Consider the following 20,768-nt stretch of genomic DNA (forward strand, 5'->3'; position numbering starts at 1 on the left):
TGTATCTTTACGATATGAATAATCGTAAATGAAAAAAAATTGGTGACCCGTCATTTTGACGGGTTTCGTGAAACTAGCGTTAACCCTTTCGGTACGAGTGCGTTGTCCGCCGTGACACTCCCACTGTACGGGGTGCCGCGCCGAAAATGAGCACATAACGCAGGGTCAGTCCACTTTTGTACGAAGATTTTCTTAAGCGTTAAGTAATGACTGTGCTTAATCCGTTTCTAAATCTTTCTTTAATTGTTTCCTGTGAACATTCTGTAAAGGGCCTACAGAAATATGGCTTACATGGATGCCAGATGTATTCGGCACTCGTCCATATTGGTCATCAGATGGATGCCGGATATATCCGGCGCTCGTACCGAAAGGGTTAATCGTACCGCGAGTCGTTAAAGAAAGATCGAATTTTCTATGTCGTTTCGATTTCCTATCATCAATGGGGAAAATGTTTCCGCAGTCTCCTTACTTAGATATTTACCAAAGCGTATCCTCCCCCACTTGAAAAGTTATTAAAAGTTACTTCGAACTTCGCATAAAAGAAAATTTCCATAATGGGAGTATCGAGGTTATGATGGCTTTAAAATAAAAGATTGAAAACGCTTCCGATCATATTCCGATTGATTTCTTTTCGAAAACTGTTAAAGCAAATTCAACGACGTGGGAGTCGTCACCCCTCGCGTTCCAAAAATTCTAGGAACGAACGCACGACATGTAACACAATACTGTAACAGAAATCGTAACAGTGGTTCATAAGAACGGTTTGGAATTGCGAATCGAACGATAGCAAGCGCGGCATATTTTTCGACAGAACGAAGCGCGAAGCGTGTCCTCCAGCGTAGCCTCCCTTAACCTTTTAGGTACGGCTGAATTTTGCGCGAGGCTATTTCTCTGGACGGCAAAGTTTGATGTGTACTGTACAGAGTCTGATACTGTATATACAGGGTGTCCCAAAATGGCTCGCAATCCGAAAGTGGCGGGTTCCTCAGGCCATTTGAAGCAACTTTTTACTTTACAAAAATTCTCTCCGAGGCACCATTAACGAGTTATTAACGAAAAACAGTGACCAACGAGAGGCGAGCTCAGCTGGCGCGAGGCGATCGAGCCAATGAGCGGAACTAGGCTTCGCGCGCTGGTTGGCTGGGCCGCCTCGCGTCAGCCGTACTCGATTCTTATTGGTCACTGTTTTTCCTTAATAACTCGTTAACAGTGCCTCGGAGAAAATTTTTGTAAAGGAAGAAGTTACTTCGAATGATCCGAGGAACCCGCCATTTCCGGATGCTGAGACATTTTTCGGACATCCTGTAGACTGTTGTAAATCGATGTGAAGACAAAAGAAGTGTGAAACAATGCATATGAAAATGATTATTTGGTTCAAACGATGAGCGAGTGAGCTACTAGAGCAAGTCACTATAGTGGCGCGTCGTCCAGAGAGATGACATCCGCGAAAGCCACTATAGTGGCGTGTCTTTCTGAAAGATGATATCCGCGGAAGCCACTATAGTGGCGCGTCGTGCCTAAAAGGCTAATCGAGAATTTCTTCTCCGTTTGGTTTCGCCGCAATTCGGTCTGCGGTCGGTATTTCTCGGAGAATAATGCAGACATTAATGCGGCCGGGTATAAATTAGTCGGGAATCCGGGTACGGGAGACGGGAAGAAAGGTATCCGCTTCTACGCCGAACACGTAGCCGTTCGGTAGAACGTGTACGGGCGCCGGGGCAAACGGGACATATGCGTATTTATAAACGTGACAACTAGGACAATGAAAGCTGCGCGTTCTACGTGTTCCCGGGCAACCTCTGCGCTTGATTTATTTAACGTTGTTGCGACACCCCGAAGCCGCGCGAACGATCCCGGAAAACGCTCCTTCGCGCTCGATTTCATAAGCGTGAACGCTTAGAGAACAGTCGTGGCGGATTTTAAGGAACGCCGGAAATCTTATTCATGCTAAACCGGCTCGCAGCTTTCTGGTAGGGTAAACGTAAGGACGTGATCAAATTAAGAAGGACAAATATCTCTCGGGATTTCTTGTCAAGAAATTGTCGAAGCTAGGCCGATCTGTTCGATGAACATTTACTCTGTGTAATATATATATAAAATACATAAAATATAATATAATATAATATATATGTATATATATAATAAATAATAAATAATATAGTAATAATATAATAATATAATATAATAATAAATATAATATAATAATAGTAATAATAATATAATAATAAATAATAAATAAATAATAATATATATAATATATAAAAAAAGGACGTTTATCATTTGCTTTTTATAGTAAAATTTATACAATTATACGCTTACATATCTTGCATTATGAATGAACTTATTGTTAGCAGTAAATAAACTCGGTTACAATAATATCATTCGGGTGATCAAATATGTATAATTACTAAATTATATAATTATTATGTCATTAAATATTGATTATTTTTCACTTAAATATTTCTTTTACAACTGCGTCGATTAGCACTTGTTCGTTCTTAACGATTGTCCCGATAGAACGAGAGACAAATTTTGTTTCTTGCATCACCAAAATTTACCTTCGTTACTAGACATTAATAGCAGAAGAATCAAATTTTCTTTCGATTTACAAGAAACGAATAACGCATTTATATTTAATAGAACACGTCACGAGATCGCGTCATAGGTCACGAGTTTGACGAGTTTTTTAGTCGCAGTGCAAAAGGTTAATAGGCTACGATCGAAACAATTTTAGAACAGATCGGTAAAAATTCTCTGTGATACCATAACCATGTATCCAGTCATGGTTGTGTCAGTCATGGTTCCCCGATTCATTCGAATAACCGATCCTCCACCGTGCTATAACGAAAAACATGAAATCGACTCTGTTAAAACGGCAATTTATCGCATATCCTTTCTCCATCGAATTCCCCAATTCTAACAAAAAGGGTGGCGGAGTTGGGGTAGCAAGATGCTTCCTCACAAATCGTGACGCGTGGTCACGGAAATCGGTCGGCACGGTACTTTTCATATCTCCTGCGGTCGTTCCTGCGGACGACGGGCCTGCAGCTTCGTATGGTATCGCGTACGTTCGCATTCCCATCGATCCTTCCTGACACCAGTCGTACACGCTTTCGCCTCATATCGGTTTTCAAGTAGGTCATTCGTGGACGTGACTTATTTACATGGGTATATTATAGCAATCGTTATACAGGGTGTCCCAAAAATGTCTCGCAATCCGAAAGTGGCGGGTTCCTCAGGTCATTTGAAGCAACTTCTTCCTTTGCAAAAATTTTCTCCGAGGCACCATTAATGAGTTATTAACGAAAAGCAGTGACCAATGAGAGGCGAGCTCAGCTGCGCGAGGCGACCGAGCTAATCAGCGGAACTGGGATTCGACCGCTCGACCGCTGGCGCCGCTGGCTCGGCCGCCTCGCGCCAGCTGAGCTGGGATTCGACCGCTCGACCGCTGGCGCTGTTGGCTTAGCCGCCTAGCGCCAGCTGAGCTCGCCTTTCATTGGTCACTGTTTTTCGTCAATAACTCGTTAACGGTGCCTCGCAGAAAATTTTTGTAAAGGAAGAAGTTGCTTCAAATGATCCGAGGAACCTACCATTTCCGGACTGCAAGACATTTTTGGGACATCCTGTATACATGTGTTCGCGATTAAATATCGATCGGTCGCAGGGGCCCGTTCGTTCAACCGGGGCCGGTTAATTCTTTATCTTCTCGCGAGATCCTCTTTCGTCGTTCTTCTTTCTTCAGCATAGCAGGAAACGCAACAATGGCGCCGCCAGCTTCGTCCGACGCCACAGCCTTGCAACTTATTACGAACGCATTTCTTGGAACCTGCGCCTCGAGGCTGCCATTGTTGTCCGCGCTGCTATTGTTTTACATTGCTCTTTCTGAATGTGTTCAAGATTACCCCACGGACCGGCTTAACCATCGCACACATTTAGCATTTAAGCTCTCATGAACAGCGGCCGCGCTCTTGATTTATTATTTTGCTACTTTCTACGAGTTCTCCTGGCGCTTCTCGCGACATCAGAAGTGAAAACTTTCGTGACTGTAAGGTTCGAACATGGAACTGAAAGATTGATATAATCGACTGATCAGTGGATTGTAGATCTTTATGCAAAGCAAAAATGTTCGCAGACGATGCTGAGAAACAGAAGGTTGAATAAAGATGAATCGTTTCTTTTAATAATTCGGATAAGTTGAAGATAGCGTAACGACGTTATTACATTTTTTATGTCTTCATAACTTGATGTTTCGATTACTCATTCTCTTGCCATAAATTATAATATAATAGATATTATACCATAATTTAAAATACATTCGCGATCTACTGATCTGAGTGGACGCATAACCGTGGACACGTAATTTGGAAGTCACAGCGAATAACTGGTTATCAAATAGTTTATCAATAGTTGGGCAAATTTGAGAATTTGGCTGTTGGGCCCATCGTTAAACGCAAATTACAGATAAGAATAGGAATCGTAGTTGAACCGAACGTTGCCGAATCGGCGCAGGTGTACTAATCTTTCGTACGCCCGTTTATTCAGTTTGTAGCAGAGCATTACCCAAAATCTAATGTGCAATAATGGCAGCAGCCTGCATAACAGAATTAATCGACTAACGGCGTATAATTTATGCCGCATTGCAGGATGGATTCGGGGAATACTCGTTTCACGTTTTGGTATTAAATTGTCGGTGCAGAGCCATAAATGCAAACACGTGCGCGGCTTGTTGTTATACTTGATCAGTTAAACAGCATTATTAACATTCATCAAGCGGCCATATATTGGAGCATGTAGATAGTGGTGACTGTTTTACTAATTTGGATCATTAACGGGGCTTCGTCGTATGTGTTTCTCAACTCCCAACTAATGGCACTGTAAATTGTATCGCGTTATGTTTACCTTGTCGTGATTTCGAGTAATCGCATTCGCATTCGCATTCTCCACGAAAAATGTTGTCTCGTACAGTCATTTATTACATTCGCGCATTCCGTTTAATTTCATAATAATTTTCCCAGTCGCAATATTCGATTATGGTCCCGAAGTAACTTAGATAATATACCTATTTAAAACGTTAAAATTTATTTCTGCTCGTAAAACGTAGTTTTGACAATGTGACGCTATAAATCAGACATAATTTATTGATCGGCGATAATTGCTGAATCATCTTCTCTTATAAAATATTAAACAAATCTAATAAAGACTGTTTCGTTGATTTCTCGACTGTTTGAATTTATGTAACAACGTCGATAAATTATATTAAATTCGTTAAGTGTTACGTAATTAATGGTAGCAAAAAATGAAGCATAAATCTTAACGGAGAACTTCTGAAATGTCTCGCTCCGTATCACGAAATTTCTAGAGATCTCTCAAGAGAAAGTAAACGAATGAAGATAATAGCTTCCTTGAAAAAACTGGGGCATAGAAATAAAGGTGACGCAGAAGGAAGCTCGGAGGATGAAGGTATTCCGCAACAAAGAAGACGATCTTGTTTGATAATACTTAGCAGTGATAAAGAAGACAGAACTTTTTGTACATTGTTTCACGTTAATGTATAATACCCTTCGACAATCAATTATATCTCCGCCAGAGTTTGCTCGGTAAAATGAGGAAAAAGGTCGTATATCGGTTGTCAGTGTCACAATCTTCGAAACCATGGTAGATTTCATCGTGAACAAATTTTCACGAGAATTTAAGAAAATGCAATGTTTCAAAAAAAAAAATGCACTTTTAAGTGTTCCGGTCACTAATTAATGATTATAAATGACTAGAATTTTTCGGTCAACGATAACCGTTATAAATAATGGTGATAGTGTTTTCTTGCGAATAACAATCGCCGATGACGAGAACGTTAATTAATAAACATTATAATCGACGAGATCCATTTAAGCAAAAATTGAACGGTTATACAGTTAATTCTCCACAATTGTCGTAATATATATATATTACGAACTTTGTTAATCCTCACTATACACCTTGCATAAAAATTTCATATGGTACACATGAGGTGTCATGCACACTAGAAAATTAAAACGGCCGTCACGGTTAAATTATTTATTATTTCGGGTCCGAAAAATTAGTAAATATTCTTCAGACGTTCTAAAGTAGAGGTGAACAGCATTTTTCTTAAAAATATCACTTTTACGTAGTAAGCAAAAAGTCTGGAAACTTTACGCTTCGTGACTTGTTCAATACTTCGAACGCGGCTCGAGTCCGTCCCGACCATCTGTCAAAGCCTCGTGCTGCGGACTCTCTCGCGGACTCTCTCTCTCTCGCACCGCCACCTCTCATTGGCCAGTGTTTTTCGTTAATAACTTGAAAACAAAGCCGCAGATTGCATTTTTGCAAAGGAAAAAGTTACTTAGAATGACCTCAGCTACCCCACATTTTCGTAATGCGAGACATTTTTGGGACACCCTGTGTATATATATAATATATATTAATATATGTTATTATTATATTATTATATTATTATATATATGATATGTAATATATATAATATATTATATATTATTATAATATATTATATATTATAATATATATATATTATAATATAGAATAATATAATATATAATGTATCATGTAGTATAGTATGTGGTATATTATATACCACACACAGTTATATATTTTTTATAGTTACCGATTATCGACAACAATTATAAAAACGATCCGCAAGGCTCGAAATAATGGTGCCTCCTTTTCCCAAATTGTCCATTTGTACTTCAAAGCTGAGCGACAATTGGAGAGAATTTGCTGTACTCCGAGTTTTTATCCCGTTTTGGTTACAGCAGTTATGGTGACTGGTTAATGAACAAAACAGTCGCATGATAGTCGAGGGATAGCTCCGACTATGGCCTGGTCGCGCAAACCGGGAGCGTGGCATAGAAGGAGGAACAAAAGCGAGAGGGGCACCTGTAGCCAATGCCGTCTCAGGAAATCATTCATCTAAAGGGGTCAGCGTTCCCGGGTCGCGGATAACCAATAGAAATGACCGAGTTCACGAGCTTCCGTAACCCCGCGGCATGCAAAGCAGGAGGGGGGTTACGATTGTCATTCAAGGGTGGTACACCGGCCATAATACTGGCTCGAGCCGGTTACACGCGCGCACTTTTCCCGTGACGCTTTCTCAAGATTTAGCCGCGCTTTGTTCTCGTCGGGAATTCATTTTTTTCCCTCTGCGGCGTGGCGGATAAAGGAGACAGGAAACGAAGAGTCGCAAAGACTCTTGCGTGCGTGAGACGGAACCGTAGGCCCGACTTTCCTGCTGCTTCGGATGACAGAAGAAAGAAAAGGGGGGATCGTCATCTCCCGGGTTTACTGCCGGCACCGTGTACCGATAAGAACAGATAAATGCGAACGAGGGCTCAACGGCGCTACGTTCCTCGCGCAATTTATCGGAATAACTTCGCGCTTCATTTAACGGTCGGGTCGTTAGAGTACTTTTGCCTTCGCTTATCTTCCCGCTGGACTCGCGACGAGCGCGGACACCGAGAAACTTCGTCGACAAGGTTAAATCAAGGTCATGTCAAGGTTATGACAAAGTTATGTCAACCTTGCGTTATTTCCCCGGTTACGTCAGCGGAACTTGTTTGTTTCGGGGCCCGGGCTTGCCTGAGGTGGCTTGTGGGGTGGAGGTCACGACAAGACCATGCCAAGGTCATACGTCGAAATTATACCAAGGAAGCGTTATCGCGCCGGTTACGTCAGCGGAACATGTTTGTTTTGGGCCCCGGACTCGCCCCAGGTGGTTTTTCGGGTGGAAGTTATTTCAAGGTCGCGCCAATGTTATGTCAAAGTTATGTCAACCTCCTGTTCTTCGTTAGAACCATGCCAGCAAGAAAAAAGGATTTTCTGCTTATATTACACCATAATCTTACGACGAAAATGAAATTTCTAATTCCAAGAGATTATTCAAGATTATGGACTGGGATACCGGAGATTGTTGCGGTAGAGAGAAAGAGTCTCGTATTTTCTTAAAAGGGAAGAAGAATGGCAGGTAGAATTACGCAATGAAAAAGATAGATAACTGTGGATATACTCTTAGACCGGAGGAAATTTCGAGTTATTACTAATCGTACATGAACGTACGGGAGCAATACAATTTTTGTTATAATTTTATGGTTGTTAATAAGACGGAAAATATATATTATATATAATATATATATATAGAAATATATAATGCATAAAAGTAATATAAAAATATATAATAAATATATTAATAAATACATAAGATATACAAATAATATAAAACTAATATACATATTATATATATATTATTTTTATATATTATTATTATTATTATTATTATTATTATTATTATTATTATTATTATTATTATTATTATTATTATTATTATTATTATTATTATTATTATTATTATTATTATTATTATTACTATTATTATTATTATTATTACTATTATTATATTATTATTATATTAAATAATTTTTATATTACTTTTATGCATTATATATAATATATATTTTCCGTCTTATTAACAACTATAAAATTATAACAAAAATTGTATTGCTATATGTATTGTGTATTTATATATATATTTATATTATATATATATATATATATTTCAGTTAACAAATTAAACGATCGAGTTCACAATTATACGATTTCTTGTACGCATTTGATTATCGTCTGGACGAGCCGAATTTTGCCAACGAATATAACTAAGATGTTGGGATCACCTGTTCGTCTTTAGCAGCAGATTCGAAGATGATGAAAATAAAGCGGCGGTTCGGCGCGGCGTAAGGGGCGAAAATTGGTGGTTAGAAAGTTCGAGATAACACCCCGGAGCAAATGAACTTCTCAGCGCCGATCGATTAGGTCTGCACGGGAAATTCACGTACACGCCGTGGCTAGAACGAAATAATTAAAATTAACGGGTCAATTTTTGTCCCGGTTAAAGGGTGGCCGTGTTGAGCACCACCATTTGATTAAAACCGAACGATTATACGGGGGGCTGGGTCACATTTCCTTGACCTTATCACTTACCGCAAATTGGCCCGCTCCTTCTAATTAAGCTGTTAGGCAACTTTTATGATGAAGCTCTTCCAGCCGATGGAATTTATTACTTCGCCTTTTCTAAAGGCGCTATCGTGACGCGCCGGCTAGAGTGTAGAGTGGTATACTGTGTTAAGAGGAAGTATAAATGACACAGCTACGTCGTGGAAATGATACCGACGCCGGCCGAAACGACGAGCTGCTTTTATCCGGCGAATCAAATTAATTTCGGCAACTAGAATTTCTAATGCTGCAACTCGGTTCGAGTAAATGAATGACAATTATCATAAATCGATTATCGTGGCGGCATTTGTAAAACAAATGTACTCGATTCTCTTTGATCGATGAAAATTATTTCGTTAGCCCTTGGATCATTATGTTCATAGCATTTAGCTATGGGACTGTGTGATTACTTTCCTGAAAAGATTGCTAGGTTTTGTTTTTGTTAAACAAGTGCGTTATTTAAAAGAGCGTGTGTTGTACAATTTGTAATAATTATTGTAGTACAAAGTTTTAAAAAGTAACTAAACAGCAGCTTCGAAAATCTATTTTGGTTTTTAATTTTGTAAACAAGAAGAACGGAACATTTTTGCAACAATCGACGATCGTTTATCACCATTCCCAGCTTTATTCGTCTATTTTTCGAAATACAGTTTCGAAGGTACTTTTTGTAGATTTATTAGTCTTTCCGTTCTTCCTAGCATAATCGTCATTTATTCGATTCGCTTGCCGAAGATCGAGTAATTACGCGACGATTAAAAATACGCTGCATCGATTGGAGATTGACGTTAGACACGAGTTTACTCCTCCAAACCAACTGTATATGTTACAGTTATTGCAAACAATGTAATAACGACTAAACTAAAGTGTGACCATAAAAATCTGTAACGAAGCAGCAATAAATTTGTAACCACAGAACCAATTGCATTTTCAGTGCATCGGAGTGAATATTTATCGCAATTTATCGCAATTTATCGCCGTAATTGCGGTGCAGGCGGTCCGCACGACAACGCTGTATGTAGTTGCGTTTTTTGAGAATTACCGTGTTGCGCGAATATACGTTCGCGTAATGAATTGAAAAATTGTTTACACGCGGCCGCAAGTTAAATGGGACTCGATAAACAAATAACAAATTTTAATTGCGCGAGCGTATTAATACGTTCGACCGGGACGTGCATGGTAGGGATCGGTCCAACGACGGGATCACGTACATTAACAACAGATGTGAACCGCAATTGAAACCGCAGCTGTGAATAAAACCTCATCGTTCGAATCGATATCGCGTTCGAAAGTGAATGGAACTAGAGCTGCCAGATACTGTCTCGTTGCGTTACAAATGCAACGGGCAGGGTGCGCGCGAAATACTCGAAGACAGTTGCGCGCGGATCTCATCCTAATGCCGAATAAACAAGATCCATCGATGGCGGGCATTCGTTTGTCGGAAAAAGTTAGACTGCGAAGTGGAAACAATTTATTGCGAGCCAAATTCAAAGTTAAATTCGAGGTAATGCAGAAATCTCGATAAACTTCACGAAAATATTGAATATGGCGAAGTTGAATTATATTCACTGTCCCATAATTATGTTAACACCCGGAAAGGGATGATTCCTGAGGTCATTACAAGTAACTTTTTCCTTAGCGAAAATGCAATCCGCAGATTTGTTTACCAGTTATTAAACAAAAAACAGTGACCAATGAGAGGCAAGATCGCGGTAAGGTCGCGCGGCGGCCGAGCCAACGAGCGGTCGAAGCCCAGTTCCGCTCGTTGGATTGGCCGCTCCGCGCCAGCCGAGCTCGCCTCTCGTTGGCTCGGCCGTCTCGCGCCAGCTGATCGGGTTTCTCATTGGACAGCGTTTTTCGTTAATAACTCGTAAACAAAGCCGCGGATTGCATTTTCGCTAAGGAAAAAGTTACTTGAAATGATCTCATGAATCAATCCTTACCAGATAGCGAGACATTTTTGGGACACCCTGTATTTGTAAAAACAAATTATGAGCCTAAAGAATTGTAGACGTCATTTCGGGTTCAGAAATAAATACAGTATCTCCTAATAATACATTTATTTATTACTGTAGCGTTATTAATCGCGAATTTGCATTCTATTCAAACTAATCAAATTAATTCTTCTTCGGCAGAACGGTTTTCTCTCGCATGAAAATGCTCGATCAACCAGTCGGACGTAAAGATTTTTCCACATGTAAAAGCTATTTGTTCAATTTAACCGCTAGAAGCGATGAGATAACGATTTTCAATTAAATGGTGAAATTATCAAGAAGTGTTACACGAATGGTGGCGCACAAAGGTTTCCTTTGATCGATTAGAAGTCAGCGGAATTGGCATAACCGAAACAAACGAGGCGTTTTCCGACAATCGTATCGTTCACCGAGCGCGAGCATACGTTGGGTTCCTTTGATGTCAGCCTTAATGGAACCGTTGTAAGCACTACTTTATGTTAAGTATGTACACACGTTGAAACACACATGTCAATGTTTTCTCAATACGCACCGTCCTACTTCTTTTCTTTGCATATTCATTACTCCCGCGCTCCCCTCGGAGGCAGGATTGCTGTAATGCTCACGGCTTTCAAGATGGTCTGAATTAGTAAACAGATCTTTCGCGGAAGTGGAAGGAAAATGAAAAGAAAAGGAAAAAAAAATATATGTGTATATACACACATTGTATATAGGGTGGACAGGTGGACTGGGGTAAACGGTCTACGTTGATTCTTACTGAAAAATTAGTCGGAAAGGGTAACATTTTCTTTTTTTAAACAATTCTGTTTTCCTTAAAAACGAAGTCTCGTGCTCAAGAACTGCAGGTGATCAGGTTTCTTCAATGAACACCTTGACCTTGGCACAGAGTGTGAGGAACATGATCCTGAGTGATCCCCGCAAGTTTTCCGATGGCGATCGTAGTTTATTAAAAATTTATGACCGAACGAAGTTTGGAAAGTATAAGTATTAACGTCAGCCTTGTAGAAGAGTAATATAATTAATTAATTAAAAATAACCTTGACAATATATTTCATTTTCAATTGATAAACTAAATTCTTATGTGAGTAACTTACCGAAATTTAACGTATAAGTTAGGGTTATATCAATAAGTAAACTTTAAATATTTCAAAAATTGTAAGAAAGTGTCAATTTAGTTGAAACGAACGATTATACAGGGTAATGGCCCTGGCAACATCTCAAGGACGAGGCGGTCATTGACGAGGCGTCTCGTGAAATAGACAGTCGCGAAACTTTAATATGCAATTTCGATTTACTCTTCGCTGGGAATAACATAAATAATTACTAGAATGTATTCTACACGTTCGTCGTATTTCTTCGCGCGGAATCACCACTTGCCCGGCTGCGCTGTCATTGCCGGAACACCCTGTACGTAGAATGTCTGGTAGCGCAGACGACGGGTGCCAGAGCGGTCCGTGAATTATTGGTTAACCGTAAAATCCAGGGGCCCCAAAAACCGTCTGCAGTCAGTGATAAAAAAGAAATCGTAGAAAAGTTGATGGACGCTAAAAGTTACGGTGAACCATACGTTTCCATAAGCATGGCGAAGCATTCGGTACGACAGGAATCTGCTCGACGCTCGACCGAAACGTAAAAGAAGTTTATGGTTCCTTCTCGCGCGAGAAATGCCATGGAAATAGAAAAAATTTCGTCGAGAGGATGAAATGTTCCGGGGGAAATGGAGGGAAGAGGGGGGACGGAAAAGTGATTAATTAGCGATTCGAGAGGCAAAAAGGATAAGAACAATAATCTCGGGAACGTGGAAGGGGCGGGACGAGGATCGAACCGGAAATGAGACAAATTCCGACTGATCTCCCGAAAGAAGTCGAACGGAGAAAATGGAAAGCCTCGTAATTGAATTATGGCCGGGCAATTGTCGAAATTCTAGCGGTCAAGTATAGGACGAAGTAGCCAATATCGTACCACTTAAGATACTTTAGGTGACATCTTGTTCTAATATATCAAGAAAATAATCCACGTACGATTACGTTCGATCCACGCCGTGGATTTTTGCGTAAAATGAAAATTGTTCGCACGAATTGCAAAAATTAATTTCTTCTTCTAAATGTCAAAGCTGAAATGTTTTCAAACACGTCACATATTTCGAAGAATATTTCAGAAACAATAAAGCACTGTTCCACTTATAATAATAAAATCATTAATAAAAATCATTAATTTGAAAAATATTGTAACGCAACCGAGTGATAATCAAATTGAAATATCTCTTGCATACCGCATATTCATCGTTGCTATCACGTAGTTTAACAATTTATCTACCATTGCCGTCAAATACAACGACACAGACGTGAAATTAACGTGCAACGCGTATGTTTTTTTAGCGAAATAAGCAAAACATATTATATTGGTTATCGCATATTTGCATATCAAAATATGCATTTGCTCGAAGAGCTGCAGTCCACTTATTATGCAACTGATAAAAGTTAAATCAGTTATACTCGCTACGATGGTTACGAGCAAACAATTGCGTTGCAAAAGCAACTGATCGTAGATACTGTATTGTTCGCTAGATACTGCATAATGTTCTTTCAAGTATGCAATAACGTTATAATTGTAACGAATGGTATAATGTAGAGATTGTTGCCTCGTCGTCGCGATGTATCGTTGATTGTACGCAGTTATTGATTCCGTGGTCTTAATTATAAATTAAACACGTTTATTGTTTCCCGTTAACATTTTATCCGCCAGACGACTGTTAATAAAATTTTCACTTCGGTCTTCGCACTTAATTAAATACACGTTTATCGAATTACTCGAATTCTGCAACGTACGGCGAGTGGCGAATGAGTTCGCAATCGAGATACAGTAAATTCTCCCTAATTGACTATGAAAACAGAACTATAAAAACAAGCGTCAATTAGGGTGATTTAGCGATCCACTTTTCATTCACTTCAGATTCCCTGGGACAAATATTGTTATTCTTAATCCGTGCACTTGCAATTTTCCGATATAGGGAAAGTGTTATATTATTATAGCCGAATGAGTGTTGGTTACGGTAAATTCTCCCTAATTGACGCTTGTTTTTATAGTTCTGTTTTTATAGTCAATTAGGACTATAAATAATACTTATAATCAATTCTCCCTAATTGACGCTTGTTTTTATAGTTTTGTTTTTATAGCCAATTAGGACTATAAATAATATTTATAGTCAATTCTCCCTAATCGACGCTTGTTTTTATAGTTCTGCTTTTATAGTCAATTAGGACTATAAATAATATTTATAGTCAATTCTCCCTAATTGACGCTTGTTTTTATAGTTCTGCTTTTATAGTCAATTAGGACTATAAATAATATTTATAGTCAATTCTCCCTAATTGACGCTTGTTTTTATAGTTCTGTTTTTATAGTCAATTAGGACTATAAATAATATTTATAGTCAATTCTCCCTAATTGACGCTTGTTTTTATAGTTCTGTTTTTATAGTCAATTAGGACTATAAATAATACTTATAGTCAATTCTCCCTAATTGGCGCTTGTTTTTATAGCTTTGTTTTTATAGTCAATTATAAATAATATTTACAATCAATTCTCCCTAATTGACTATGAAAACAAAACTATAAAAACAAGCGTCAATTGGAGAGAATTTACCGTAACCACCACGCATTCGGCAACTTTCCCCATATCGGAAAATTGCACAAATGATTAAGAATAACAATATTCGTCCCAGGGAATCTGAAGCGAATGAAAAATGGATCGCTGTGGTATTCGTCGTTGAGGTCAATTGTTCGAATGGAACACGGGTCTTCGAACGGGGTGTTTCAGCGTCCAATGACGAAGTTGTTCGCGAATATACGCGGGCAGAAAATTTGCCGGGATGAATTTTTCTTTTCTTTCGAACGGTTGTAGAAGGTTTTAATTACGACGCTTCGGATAGCTTTATCAACCGGCGTCGTTTAACAGCGGCCAACATTCTATGAGGCATCGTTATCGCGAAAAACGAAGAAATTCCGGAACGTGCAATACTCCCGGACAAGCTATGTAATAAAGACATTCCATCGAACGACTGGCACGCAGATGCGAGTGTCATTTCTATCTTCTGCTCATAGCCGTGTCCCTTCCTAAATGCCTAAAGGTACAAAAAGCACGCGAATAGATCCATTTAGGCGCCTGATTTGAACTATGCAATTACTACCGGATCGACGAATAGTTTCAGCTCGTAGTATTCGATTAACGAATAATTACTAATTACTGGCTTAACGAATGAGTTTTCTACACATTCTTATATCAACGTATCTTAACATTTGCCTTTGTTGTAAGCAGCCTGCGTACAATTTATTCCTTCGTGACAAAAGCGAGATCGTGGAGTACAAAACAAACGCTGGGGACGAAATGTTTCTCGATTATTTTCATCGGATCAAAGATGTTAAGCGTGAAAATAAATTTGTTATTTAACCACTGCTTGTGGCAATTCGGGTAGAGAATCTTTATTTCGCATACAGATCCGCAGTCTAGTTGTAAATAATCATTTATTCGCTTGGAAGTACACCGCGTTGCTTGTGAACGATCAAATTTCGAATTTTTCTGGAACAAGAATTATCAGAACGAAATGTTTGCATCGTTAATAACATTTCCAGCTGGTCTCTGGTTTACCGAGTGCTGACACAATTATTTAAGAGTTAATATCATTCGTTCGACTGTATTAAAGTCGCAATATTGAAAAACAGATTGGCATGCGTCGAGCAACTGAATAAAACATTCAATATATTTGTGGAACTAAAAGTCTGATCATTTGTAAGCGAACAAATGGTGAAACAACTATTGAAAAGAATTAGTGAAACGTTTACATTTTATAAAAACATCTAGAGTATACATTAAAAGTGTTTTACAGTTCTGGAAATCTGTTTTTCTTGATCCACCAGGTATGCCCGGACGATACGTCAGAGAAATCTTCTCGCAAATATTTCATTTCACCGCTGCGTATATATGTATTTTCAGTATTAATTAAAAGGAAAATATATTTTCAGAAAATTAAACGTTCCTCATGCATTCCCAAAGAGTTTGCACGGCATCAATTTCACATGATTTTCATAATCTCTGAAGTGTGCCGAGTCACTCGATAAAATCCTCCCAACCGAATCCTTTCAGCCAAAACAGCGATCTCACGACCGACCGACCGATCGTCGACGCATTAAAACATTATTGTCTTCCTTCACTGTCTATCAATATCTCAATAAAACGAATTTCTTCGTGACACCTGTTGACACGCGGACACTAAAACTCCGCGTTTCACGTCCCAAAACGTCTATCACGAAATCGTAAACAGTAAAATGCAACTAACGTGATCCCAAACTCGGACTAATAAAATTTGACCGTGAATCCCGTTCTTAACGGTCCGATGGCGGATAGTTTGCCGGATAGGTAAATCGCGAAAACTGGTCACTCGAGACCATGTACAGTAATGTCTCCCTAATTGACGCCCAGATTGTCCACAAAAATGGACAATTTTGGAAAAGGAGATACAATTGTTTGAGCCTTGTGGCTCGTTTTTTATGGCTATCGATTGTAACTATAAAAACGAACTGCAAGGCTCGAATAATCGTACCTCTTCTTCCCAAATTGTCCATTTTTGTGCACAATCTGAGCGTCAATTAGAAAGACATTACTGTACCTAGCTGTAAGTAGCGTAAGTAGTCTAATTAATTGATTAATTCTGTAAGTAGCGTAATTAATGGACTGTGAATTTCATGCACTTGTGAAAAAATTGAGCAGTTACAATTTAAAATAGCATAAAGATTACAAACAATTTGAAATGCCAATGTATTATTTTTAATCTATCAAGATGGTTTTGGAGAAATATGAATTTGCTACTTCGTTTCTATTCCTTCCAATTGACGCATATTTTTAACTGGGTCTCCTTAACGTTTCACTGAAAAATATTATTATTTATAAACATGGTAATCGATCGTTATATAGAATAACTAGAACTTTAGAAACGTATAATAAATACAGTGATGTCTCCCTTACTGACGCTTAGATTGTACACAAAAATGGACAATTTGCGAAGAAGAGATACGATTGTTCGAGCCTTGTGGCTCGCTTTTCATGGTTATCGATTGTCAACAACTATAAAAACGAGCTGCAAGGCTTGAATAGTCGTGTCACCTCTTCCCAAATTGTCCATTTTTGTGGACAATATAAGCGTCAGTTAGGGAGACATTACTGTAATAGGTTTTTCTTCCCCTTTTCCTAATCAGAAGATCGCTGACACTCGCATATTCTTTTACATGCAACCAACAGCTCGTCCAAACACGAAGAGACCGATCTACACTTAAATCATATCGTTAAGGTTATATTGTTGTTATATTAGGTAGGTATTTAAGTATTTAAGTTATATTATACATATATATTATATTATATATTATAATAATATATATATATAATATATATAATATATTATATATATTATATTTAAGTTGTATTAGTAGTATTTAAGAAAGAAAAGAAAAACGTATGCAGTTTACGATTACACATTTGCAGAATATTTTGCAGCTAATTCCTAAAAATTTCGTACAACGACACGACTATAATATTTATCATTATTTACACACTTGCACAATCTCCGCACAAAATCCGTGTCGCGTCGATGGTACGCCGTCGACGAATGTATCGCGCGCGTACGGGTCGAAACGGACCCACCTTCGCAGACGGGCCCGCGTCGAACGATTCCGCGCGTCGACTTTCTCTCCGCAGGCCGGCGCCTAATTAATTAGTCGAAAACCAGCTCGCGCCGGCTCATTGAAACGTAAATACTCGTCGAATATCAGCAGCCACGCTTCGGGGAGCCGAAGCAATTCGAGCAAACGGCGGGAAAGGGTCTCCCGCCTTTAATTAATACCACGGAATAATTACAAAACGTCGGCGTCGCGTTGCGGCTTTATTTTTCCGTGCATTAACCAATCGTCCGATCGCGTGCGCGACGCACTTTAATATTCGATCGGCGCGCAGCCCGGCGAAAATTCAGGAACGGTGCACAAACGGCCGTGTAAATACGCGGACAAATACCAGCATTTATCCGACAACCGCGTCGGTCCCCGTGATACACGCGATAAAACCGGCGCAGACCGGGTCCCGCGCGAAAGGTCAAAGACAGCTGATACTATCCATTATTTTAATTAACGTCCCGCATCCGGAACCGGCAGAAGAGGGTGGCGCGTATCAAAATGCAATTTCGCCGTTGCGTAACCCGTCGATGAATGTTTGCGAACGCGGACGGTCGGAGACGGGGATTTTCCGCGGAGGGAACCGAAAACAAAAAAAAACAAAAAAACATCAGAGAAAAAGAGAGCATAACGCGGAGGGCGGGGGGAGGGAGGGAGATCGATCCGTGGCGTGACACGTGCCAAGAATAATTGACTGTTAACGCATCAATTGTCCGCGAGGTGACTGGCAGCCGTCCGTTGTCTCCCGCGATCCCATGGAACTGCTGGTCGATGCCGATCGGATCGTTGCCCGAGGGAAACTGCGGCATTTTTCTACGCGCTCCTTTAACGTGTTACGAGCACGCCGGTCACAGTGATTTAGGAACAGTGATTTAGTTACCTACGGCGCCTTCGATTAATTTCGCGGTCGGAGAGGTCGACCGTGTGAACCGACACCTCTACAGTGAATCGCGGGTTTTTATGCAAAATAAGAATTGTTCGCGTAGTCTTATATATCAAACTATGATCGACGAAAGCGTTTATTAACACATTGCGGACGGGGCTCTGCGCGTTCAACACGCCCTCAAAGACCGCACATTTTCAAACGCTCCAAAAACATGCTTGGCAAGTAACAGGAAGCGGATACGCGCATTTCTAATTTGTGTGCATTTAGTATTCTTAAATAATACTATATATACATAGTTTATATATCTGTTTATTATATAAGATTTTTTACATTTTAACTATTATTTATTATACAAATTTGAATATTGATTTAGAGTGTGATATTTGGAATGATTCATTTGTTTCGCTAAAATTACTTAGGAATGCGAGAGGCTTCGTTACCATGGTTACGTAACAGAAATATTTGCGGCTGGTTGCTTAAGTTGCCGATTAAATAAAAAAAACATGAAAACGAGATATCTCGTGACCCGTCCGCAACGTTCAATTTGCTAAAAACGAGATATCTCGTGAGCCGTCCGCAATGTGTTAAGCACACTTTTTCAACAGGATACACAAACTAGAAGAAAAACTAAATATGATGTTTACGGCCACGATACTAAGAGAAGAGAGAGAGAGAGAGAGAGAGAGAACTCTAAAAATTGCCCCTTGGATTTTTTACATTTTTCTGTATTTTAAATATATTATTAACACTATGCCGTTCGGTGGCACCACGCTGGTGCCATGCATCTCCTTCGTTTCCCGGCCGCGTGTCTAACGCGCAACAAACGTTTCCCGCCGCGCGACGAGACGGGAATATCGACGGAAACATCCGCCGAGCTGTTTTGATCATGCTCGCGCGAAATAACGAATTTTACACACGAGAACGCGAACGCCTTGCCTTCTGTTCGAGAGCTGTCTTACCTGAAATTACCGCATTTGATTTTTCGCTACGCTGCGGGCTTCTGTACGGCTTCGATGAGAATGACTAGGTGGAAAGAGAATCGTCAGAATATTCTTGAATATTTATTTAATGTTTAATATTTATCTAAATAATTTTAACACTATGCCGACCGATGGCACCGCGCTGGTGCCATGCAAAAACTATTTGTTCTATGCCGGTGGTACCACTTTAGTGCCATTTTCAAAAACTGAAATTACATTTGAACTATATTTCTTGGGTGTTAAAAGGCAGCAAACTAACTATAGCATCGTGCTTATTTAACTAAGAATTAAGTACGAAAATTCTTGGATGACACACATCTTAATTTTAGGAATTTATATTACCGCCATCTTCGAAATTTTTTTTTAAATCTAAAATTTCCAAGCTATTATGCCGGCGTCAAACAAAAGAATCGTATCTAAGATCTGCGGACGACATGGTGTTAATTGCTCCAAAGGAAATGAATCATATCAAAGGAAAGCGGCTGGTTCCACTTTACTACGCGTAAGTCGCATTCTTTGAAATATTTATACGAATTTTTTTAAGTGATTTTTGAAGAATGATAAGTATTTATTAAGATACGAATACATTTGGAAAGAAATCAACGTTCATTCATCGTTACGAAATTATTTAATAATAAATTCTAGAGATCCGTAAGATATTTATTCGCGGTACTTACATCGTTAATATCAAATTCGATGTGTACGCTTTAATTTTTGTCATTTTCGTAAGGGAATTGTTATCGCGAATTTTAATTACATGTTTTAATTGAATTTCGCTGGCCTGTCAATTGTTGACACTTTACGATGTCGAGCACAGTCTTTTCTAACGTGTACTTTATAATTTTGTTATATTCCGGTGATATTTTTTATTTATTTATTAATGCTTTAAATCAGATGGTATAGTTCATGCGATTACGTACAATTATTTTTACAATTTTTTATGTCGAGCACGGTCTTTTATCGATACCGGTGATTGCACATTTTTATAATTTTAATATTGAGCGTTAACACTATCATGCTCTTACAATTTTATCTTATTTATGTGAAATTTTTACAATTTTATGCCACGGTCACTCTTTATATACGGTGCTCTTACAATTCTATTACATTAATTTAATATATATATATATATATATTTACACTTTCTTAACCTGTTAGAGGACCTGCAGATTAACAAACAATTATCGATATTGTTCTCTCA

Source organism: Megalopta genalis, chromosome 4, assembly GCF_051020955.1.
Source record: "Megalopta genalis isolate 19385.01 chromosome 4, iyMegGena1_principal, whole genome shotgun sequence".
Taxonomy (NCBI): domain Eukaryota; kingdom Metazoa; phylum Arthropoda; class Insecta; order Hymenoptera; family Halictidae; genus Megalopta; species Megalopta genalis.